General features: G+C 37.6%; 1 pseudogene; it reads right to left on the bottom strand.

Moving 5' to 3' along the window:
- Positions 1 to 4,594: 4,594 nt before the first annotated feature.
- On the bottom strand, positions 4,595 to 4,713 carry LOC118608434 (annotated as a pseudogene).
- Positions 4,714 to 10,038: the final 5,325 nt, after the last annotated feature.

Below are 10,038 nucleotides of genomic sequence, written 5' to 3'. Positions count from 1 at the left end.
GGTGCTAGGTGGGTACTAGACTAACTGGGTGGATCACTTCATAAATTATACAAATATCTAAGCACTGTGCCATATACCTGAAACTAATATAAAATAATATTGAATGTCAACTATAATTGAAAAATCAAAACAGGGTGGGGAGAGGTAAAGGGGAATAAGAGGTTTAAGCTTCCAGTTATAAAATAAATAAGTCATGGGGATGTGGTATACAGCAATGGTCCCTAACCGTTTTGGTACGAGGGACCAGTGCTCCCATGAGAATCTAATGCCCAATGATCTGAGGTGAAGCCAAGGCATTGGCATTGATGCTAGCACTAGTGATGCTAGTGATGCGAGTGATGCTAGGTAGTGATGCAATCCCAGAGCAGCTGCAAATACAGATGAAGATTTGCTCACTTGTCTGCCACTCTCCTTCTGCTGTGCGGCCCGGTTCCTAAAAGGCCGCAGACCAGTAGCGGTCCATGGCCCAGGGATTGGGGATCACTGGACTGGGAATTTGGTCAATAATATTGTCATAGATTTGTACAGTGTCAATGGTTGCTGGACTTATCCTGGTGATCACTTCTTTAGGTATATAAATATTGAATAACTGGTGTACATCTGAAACTAATGTAGAATATTGTATGTATATTTTAATAAAAATCTTTTAAAAAATACAAAGTTAGTGGGCTCAGCTTTCACATTCTACACTGCTCACTACTCAGACCAACTAGCCAACAAGACAGTGTACCATGAACAGTCCTTCCCAAGTCCTCCAATGCTGACACTCTCCAGGGTAGCCCTGGGTAAAGTTGTACAGTATGCAAAATGTTCAAGTCTCCATCTTCCCCACTTTACAGCTCTCTTCACATCCCTGCCCTTCATGTGGCCCGTTTTCTGAGCCTTCCATCTCTCGCTTCCTCCCACCCCAAATCTTGCCTACAGGAGATTTTATCCACACAAAGTCACAAAGACTTAGAGCATTGGTTCCCAAACACACCATACAGTCAAATCATTCAGGCTGCTTTTAAAAAGCACCAATAACAATCTCACTGGCTGAGATCTAGATTTAATCGATCTCAGGCAGATCCAGGCATTGGTATTTTTTAAAAGCTCCCTTTATGAGTCTAATCAGAAACTAGGGTTGAGAACCACTGGTTTGAAGCATTTGTTCTCAAACACGGCTGCACATTTGAATCATCTGAGAAACTTTAAAAAAAATACTTTCTCTGGGTTTCAATCCCAGAGAGTCTCATTTAACTGACATGGAGCAATGTGGACTTCTAGATTGATAAAAACTCCCTAGGAGGTTCCAATGTGCAACCAGGATTGAGAACCAGTGATCTCACCTTGTCACTCAAAGTATGGCCCACCCACTAGCAATTTTAGCCCCATCTGGAAACTTGTTAAAACATAGACTCATGGGCCTCACCCTAGATCTACTGAAACCAAATCTGCAGTTTAACAAGATCTCTGGGGTGATTCATTTGCATGTTAAGTTTGAAAACCTCTGGTTTAGAGTGTTGCCCTATCCTAGAGCATTTATCAAGAACTAGAACCTTAACCCTAAAAAGAGAATTCTCTTGCAAGAATTTGAGGAATGAGACAGAAGGTAGAAAAGCATTTTGGTAAAAGGAGGGTTTCCCCAGTCCTCTGAGTCATGTCCGCAGAAGCAGTCACCTACTCCTCCTACTCATAAGAACAGTCTGGTGTTATTAAATGTCAGCTGCAGATATACATCTGGCTATGAATCAGCCAAGGAGAAAATAGACACTATGGAGTGCTGTCCCTGGTATGTGAGCTTCTTGGAAATGGCTGGCAGAGTTCAAGAACTGTAACTAATATCAAAGTTATCTGGGAGCACTATTTTAAAAAAAGATTTGAGCAAAGTGGGCCCTGTCTCACGTGGAAAGCAAAGAGTATGATGAGTGGGGGTGGGAATGACACAAAGGAATAACATAGAGATTGAACTTAACCCAAATTAGAAATCGTATATATATATCACTGTGCGAGTTAGCAAATGCTTCCATGTCTAGCATTGAATACTACAAAAAATACTAAAATGACAGCCTAAGCAGAAACTGGTAATGACCTTTACTTAGTTTAATAATGAATAAATGTTATTTAGTTAAATTCCGTTGTTTTATTCTAAGCAGTCAGAGTCAAGGGGCTCCTGGATGTCTGAGCTGTAAAATTGCTAAGCCAATCTGAGATGCAAAGAGTGCAAATGGGGAGGCTACAGATTGCTCCTGAACTAGAAGAGCCCAACAGAAAGAAGAAACTGTGTTTGGGAGTCTTGTAGAAATCTGATTAACCATCAGTGGTTAGATTCAGATCCAGCCTAGAAGGCAAAAACGAGGTTTTAAAGAATATAAGATCCTGGCAGTTAAGAATGTTAAGGATATAAAGCTTCCCCTACAGCCTGAAGAACCATTAGTAGGAAACAGTAAAGCATTAAGAAAAAACTATAGAAATTTTCCAACCTTGCAGAAAAGGAAGTCATAAGCTTCACATTTGTTTCAAGCATGCCTCCAAAGTGGAATGAGATCATGATCTGAAAAGCACAGATTAGTTCCTGAGCTCTAAGGGATGGTGGTGGTGGTGGTGGTGGTGGTGGTGGTGGTGGCAGTAGGCAGTAGATCCTTGCAACTCCAAAGAAAAGGTATCTTTAGGAGAATCATTATTACAAACTTGTGGTTTTCCAGTAACACTGTTGAAAAAATCTCTCTAAGTGAGCTCTCCAAAAAACTCTCATGACTCAATGACACTGCTAGGAGTATAGTTTTTCATTACATCCCTGAAACCAAATCAGGCCTGATTTGTGAAGCAAAAATCCCGGTCTTGCCTGGACTATTGCAATATCCTCCCAACTAATCTGTGTCCATTCCTGCCTCCCTTTTATCTGTTGTCTGATCAGTATGTCCAACTGACACATCACCACTCTCTTGCTTAAATCCATTCAGTTGCAACCCATTGCCATCACGAGAAAGACCCAAACTCAACAAGTACACAGGGCCCTGTATAAACTATCCTCTGTGTTCCTCCCCAGCTTCATCTCATACCTCATGCTCCATGTACTCATGGTGACCATTCAGACACAGTAATCAGTCAGCTTCATCTTCGGTTGTTTGGGAAATCTTCTTTGGCCCCACCCCCAACCCCAGAAAGGCTAGATCTCTCATAGATGTCATTCCCTTCCAGGAATCTCACAACCCATAATTGCACATTTGTATGTGAATATTTGATTAATGTTTCTTTACCCATAGACTATAAGGCTACATTAGTACAGAAGTGGTGAATTCTCTCCCCTTTTGGTGAATCCCATATTTGTACCAGCATATTGACACACAGTAGGCACTCCATAAATATTTGTTGAAGGAAAGAAGAGAAGAAAGGAGAGAAAAAGGACAGAGGGGGAAAAAGTTAGAGATAATAATATTTTTATCTTTTGTAAGGGAAAATGTACTTTAATGGAAAACTATGCATCATCTAGAGCAAGATGGGCAAACTTTTTCTGTTAGAGCCAAATAATAAATATTTTCAGCTTCGCAGGCCATAAGTTCTCTGCGGCAGAGATGCAGTATGAAAGCAGCCACAGACAATATGTAAATGAATGGGCTGTGTCCTAATAAACTTTGTTAATGGACACCAAAATTTGAATTTTATACAATTTTTACATACCATAAACTATCATTCTTCTTTTGATTCTTTCCAAACATTTTAAGTTCACAGCCACACTAAAACAGGCGGTGGCTAGATTTGACGCTGAGGCTAAACTGCAAACCCCCAGTCTGCAGCATGCTCTTCCAGGTTGTCTGATTCTAATTTTATGGACCTAGTCTACAACTCCCCAAGTTGTGGTTAACTGAAGAAATGCAAACAAATTCTTGTCTATAGACATGCCAATAAATTTTTTCTGGTAGAGGGACGATTCCCACCCCACCAAATAAAAAAAAAGCCAGCTTTGCAACCTTTTTCAATTTGTTTCAGCATTCCTATACTCCATATAAATTTATACTTCTGCGACTTCTCCCAGGACTTATTTGTCTTCTCTCATTTAATTAAAGAGTTAAAGTTAACACCTGTTAATTTATATATGTATGAAAGTGATGTTTTCACCTTTTAAAAAATATCTTTTTGCCCACTGTCCTTCCCTGTCACAGTAAGACCTGTCTGTGATGGACCCCATAGTAAATTCTGTGGACTCCTTCTAAATATACCCCTATCCTGAGGTGAAAGTTCATGGTCTCTCTCCATTAGCACCTTAGCGTACCTCATTGATTTATAACCCTATTATGTCAGAAAGCAAAGAATTTCCAAGAAATATATACATAGGGAAAATGAAGTTAAGAGAAGTAAGTTGAATCCAGGAATGAGGTTAGCACACAAAATATTATGGTGAGAGGAGAGCCATAAATTAGACTCTCAATTATCTAGAAATAGACACAGAGAAAAATACAATCAGTTAAGCTGCCTGCCCAGTGTCCATGAAACAAAAATAGACCAGGAGGCTCATTGGAAAGGCAAGTTGTTCTAGATCACAAAACCAAGAAAATTTCTCCCTTGGGTTCTCACAAAGCAGCAGCCTCTGCATCCAGCAGTCAGTTATTCTTTAGGTCTACAGAACCTGGTATTCCTAGGTGGTCTCCCATCCAAGTACTAACCAGGCCCGACCCTGCTTAGCTTCCAAGATCAGATGGGATCGGGCTTGTTCAGGGTAGCATGGCTACAGACTAAATTATAGTTTACATACAATATATTAGTTTAGGTACAAAATCTTAATTGGACATTTATATATCTTACAAAGTTTTAATCACTTTGTAGGCCTATCACTGATGCCTTTCTTTTAGGGAATTTCTTAGCCAAAAATTATATCTAATTTGATTAATTGTTTCTTTATATAAGACAGTAAAAGAAGGATTTAGAATGCCAAAAGACAGATATAAAAGACTTTTTCAATCAAGCCCATATTTTCTGGTCAAAGTAATAGAGAAAATCGGATATTAACCACACTGGATTCACAGATGTCTGGGCTTTTCCTCAAATAAACTGTTTGAAAAGTATGAATCTTGAAGAAATAAATGCTGCTTTCAGAGAAGAAATGATAAAGACAGGCTTGTCCACAAGCAATCTCCCAAGGGAGTCACTGGAATTATGGGGCTCACTTCTATATACAGTAATCTAATCTGCCCTTGTAATTTGTATAAATTAGCTTGCAAATAGAAAGGCCTAAATTTTGCAGTCCAGTGGTCTCCTAGGGACAGACAATTAAGATTATATTTTACCAAATAAAAGAAGAGTTACCATTTTCCCAATGGTCAGAAATTTCCCCACTTCTACCCTCTGTCCCTCGACATACAATGTAGGACTTTTCCAAGTCACAGAAATCTTCTAGAAATATTGCTTGCTTCTGTCAAGTTCTTTAATTTGTTTTTTAAAATAGGTAATACAGTTATATGGTTTGAAAAGCAGCCTATGGGAAGGCATATGACTATAAACAGTTAGCACAAAGGAGTTCCTTGGTGGTGATAAGACAATTCTATATCTTGATTGTGGTTGTAAGCACATCAGTCTATACATGGGGTAAAATTCCACAAAACTACACACACAAACACACACACACACACACACAAGTTCATGTAGAAATTGGTAAAAATTGAATAAGCTCCATTGTCTAGTAAAAAGTAATGTATCAAGCAAGGTCAATTTCCTGGATTTGATATTGTGCTATAGTCATATAAAATGTCACTATTGGGGGAAGCTGGTTGAAGGGTTCACGGGACTGTATATACTATTTTTGCAACATTGTGAGTCTATAATCATTTCCAAACATTTTTTTAATTTTAAAAAGCAACCCACACAAAGTTTATGGCGAAAAGCTTCTATTCCATCCCTTCACCCTCCCAGTTTCCAGCCCACACATTCCCATCCAGGCAATGAGCACTCCTAGTTCCTTGCAAATTCTTCCAGTTTTTTTTCCTTATACCACCAAATATGAATAGATATTCTTATCCTCTTTTGTACAAAATGTACACATTCTACACTGTTCTGTACTTTGCTTTTTAAGGGATTTTTTAAATTTTAATTTGCAGTTAGAGTTGACATCCAATATTATTTTAGTTACAGGTGTGCAACACAGTGATTCAGCATTTATATACCTTATCAAGTGATCACCATAAGTGTAGTAATCACCTGACATCATACATAGTTATTATATTACCGACTATATCCCCTATGCTGTACATCTCTGTGACTTATTTTATAACTGGAAGTTTGTACTTCTTAATCCTCTTATTTTCCACCCACCTCCGCATCCTCCTCCCCTCTGGAAACCATCAGTTTGTTCTCTGTATAAGTTTCTTTCTGTTTTATTTGTTCATTTATTTTGTTTTTCAGATTTCAGTGTAAGTGAAATCATATAGTATCATCTCTGTGATCGACTTATTTCACTTAACATAATATTCTTTAGGTTCATCCATGTTAGTGTAAATGGCAAGATTTCACTCTGTTTTGTGGCTGGGTAATGTTCTATTATGTATATACCACATTTTCTTTATTCACTTGTCTACTGATGGATACCTAGGTTGCTTCCATATCTTGGCTATTGCAAGCAGTGCTACAGTGAACATAGGAATACATATAGCTTTTCAAATTATTGTTTTTGCTTTTTCAGATAAATGCCCAGAAATGGAATTGCTAGGTCATAAGGAAGTTCTATTGTTAATGTTTTGAGGACCCTCCATACTGTTTTCCATAGTGCCTGCACCAATTTACAATCCCACCAGCAGTGCATGAGCATCCCCTTTTCTTATGGGCAACTGATACAAACAAAGGCGCAGAGGCTTTTCTTTTCCTGGCACAATTATATATCCGTATGCAAAGGCAATGAATTTCAATCTATAATATGACCCATATACAAAAATTTAGTCAAAATAGATCATAGACCTAAATGTAAAACTCAAACTTCTAAAACTTCTAAAATAAAACAGAGGAAAATCTTTGTGACCTTAAGCTAGGCAGATTTATGAGATGTAACACCGGAAGTATAATGCTCAAAAGAAAAAATAATGATAAATTAGTTTTCAATCATTTGTATTACAAAAAAATAATAAAACATGCTACAATGCATAACCTTGAGCATATGCCATTCCACATGTGTGCAATTATATCTAAAGGATGAATTGCTAAAATTCCAAACAAGCTTTATGTAAGTATTGAATGACGGTAGCTTGAGATTCTTTTTCCAGATGAGTTCTTGATTTTAGTGTATTCTGTGTTGCCAATTGAGTATAGAACAATAAGTTTTAAGAATCAGTTGAGTGGATAGTTGGGATTCATAACATTTTACGAAAGTTGAAGCATGAGTAAAAGCCAAGGGACTATCTATGGGCAAGACCAACATTCTTCTTGAGAAATAATATTGGATCACCACTAACTCACAGAGAATACACAAAAGACCCCCAAATCTAGACTACAATAAATTAATCCTGAAAACATTTAAAACATGTCACCAAATGTTATCTTGACTTTAACGAAAATTCGAAACCATTTCAGATGGAGAACTTTAGAATGTTTAAGATTGAGCAACATGATTTCCTATAATAACCTTCAAGATAAATTAGTTTTGAAATATATGCATAGGTATCTGAGGGAGCTGATTTGTGACAAAGTGTTGTTCCCTATAAATCAGTAAAATGTTGGTGAATTACTATAATAAATGATGATTTTATTTTAAAGAGAGTGACCTATAGTTCTTTGTCTTATCAGTAATTGGATAGCAGGGCCAAGAGTTTACCAAGCCCCCTTTATGACACTAAATCCAGAGGGAATGCATGTATATGTGTGTACATATATAGTGGTCCGTGAGAGTTAAGAATTTTTTTAAAAGCGATGTCGTTTATTTTGAAAAAAAAAAGTTTATTGATTGGTGGGGTTTTGTACAAGAATTCCATGTTAATTGTAGCAAAGGATTAAAAAGGAAAAGAGTCACTCATAATCACACCTTTCTCAAAACTTTTATCCTAATTCTAAAATTACTCTTACTGCTACTAACAACAAGGAGAAAAATTGTAATAATGTTACTGGAATTTTATTTTCTTAACATTTTATCTGTAGAATTGTGTGAATTTCTGTTCTCAGTGAGGGACTCTTAGTTATTCACACTGACTGAACATTGGAATCACCTGGAGAGCTTTAAAAAGTGCTGATGCCTGAGTCCCACACATATTCTGACATGTTTTGTCTGGGTTACAGTCTGGGCAACAGGATTTTTAAAGCTCTCTGATAGGTCCTAATGTAACTGATATTGAGAACCACTGGTCTGAATGTAAAGGAAAGGAATCTGTTATGAGTTGTATTGTGTCCTCCCAATATTCATGGCAGTGTCCTAACTCCCAGTACCACAAAATGTGACCTTATTTGGAAATAAGATTGTTACAGATATAATTTGGAAATAAGATTGTTACAGATATAATTAGCTAAGATAAAGTCATATTGGAGTAGGGTGGGTCCCTAATCCAGTATGAATATTGTCCTTATAAAAGGGGAAAATTTGGGTACAGACACACACACAAGGAGAACACTACATAAAGATTGGAGTTATGCTGCCACCAGAAGCTGAGAGAGAAGCCTTAGAACATATCCTTTTCTAGTGCCTTCAGAGGACTCATGTCCTTGCTAATATCGTTGATCTAGCTTCCAGAACTGTGAGACAATCAGTTTGTGTTGCTTAAGACACTCAATTTGTGACACTTTATTATGCACCTCTGGTAAACTAATACATAGTCATAAGCATTTTCAGTGGCTTCATTCCTGACAAGCATGTTACCTTAACTTAGTGGTGTGATTAAGTAAATGGCAAGAACAGAATCATAGGAGGCACCCAACTGGAAACATTTTATCACATGTCGGCACAGGAATTACAGGGTTCTATTTCTGGCAAATCATCACCTTTCGAAAGGCTTACATTTTCCAGTTTGGTCACCATCTACACACAGTATTGACTATTCTGTAAGTTTTCAATAAATTTTTACTGGCTACTTGCCACAGTCATGCCTCCAGCAAGTGTGAAGATCTGAAGACTGCCCCAAGCCAGGACAAGAGGCCATCTGAGAATGATTCGAAGCACAAGCTGCTGACAAGTAGAAGTCTGAATAAAGCTACAACAAAATAATGTCCATACAGTCCCCATCTTTTGACATTATCACATAATTATAGATTTTTAGACCATACATCTAAGATATTTTATTACAGTCTTACAAAAGCTTCAGGTGAATACAGGTCCAAAGAATTTAGCTGCAACTATTCTATGGTGAATTAAGTTCCTTGAAGATTCATGGCATATCAGAATAATGTAATTTTATAGCCACTTATACCTACCTTCCAGATTCCATTCTTTTATTTGATTTAATAATAAATTAAAATTATTTTAAAAGTTATTTAATTCACATATTTTTAAGTGACATCTGGCTAACAATCCTGTCTGGAGATAGCACTCTCCAGATTTCCATGAAAATGTCTATGAAGATGCAAGAACAAACACACACACCATAAAAAAACTGAAATTGGCAGAACCCTTATTGTTGCAGCTAAGTACAAAACAGATGGATCGTGGGTAAAAAAAAAAAAAAGAAAAAGAAGAAGAATAAGAAAAGCAACTGGTACCCTATCCATGCTTTCCTCACAAAATAAAACAATCCCACCTGCCAGAAAGATAAAAAAAAGACTCATATTCTTTCCCCCATAGTCTGATCCATTCCACCCAAGATGCAATATTGTCTGTGATTGACTATCTTGCTGGGGAGTGGGAGTGGGTGTAATTTCAGGGCTTCTCCACAGGTTAAGGACCTGATGTAAAGGTTGCCAACTGCTGTGTCTGTCCATACAGATTATACTTTCAGGTGAGTCTGTGGACTGAGTTGCACCCACTGTGAGCCAGAGCTGCTTTTAGTACCTGGCCTCATACACTCCTACGCTAATATGGGGAGGCCGTGATGGTCCGGGGGTATCAGTCAACTAGGATTCTGTATTGAACGACCCTGGAAATATCTCAGTATTCCC

Source organism: Rousettus aegyptiacus, unplaced genomic scaffold (genome assembly GCF_014176215.1).
Source record: "Rousettus aegyptiacus isolate mRouAeg1 unplaced genomic scaffold, mRouAeg1.p scaffold_m13_p_9, whole genome shotgun sequence".
In the NCBI taxonomy this organism is placed as follows: Eukaryota; Metazoa; Chordata; class Mammalia; order Chiroptera; family Pteropodidae; genus Rousettus; species Rousettus aegyptiacus.
Note: the sequence above shows the minus strand (reverse complement) of the source record. Positions and strands in the feature narration are given on the sequence as shown.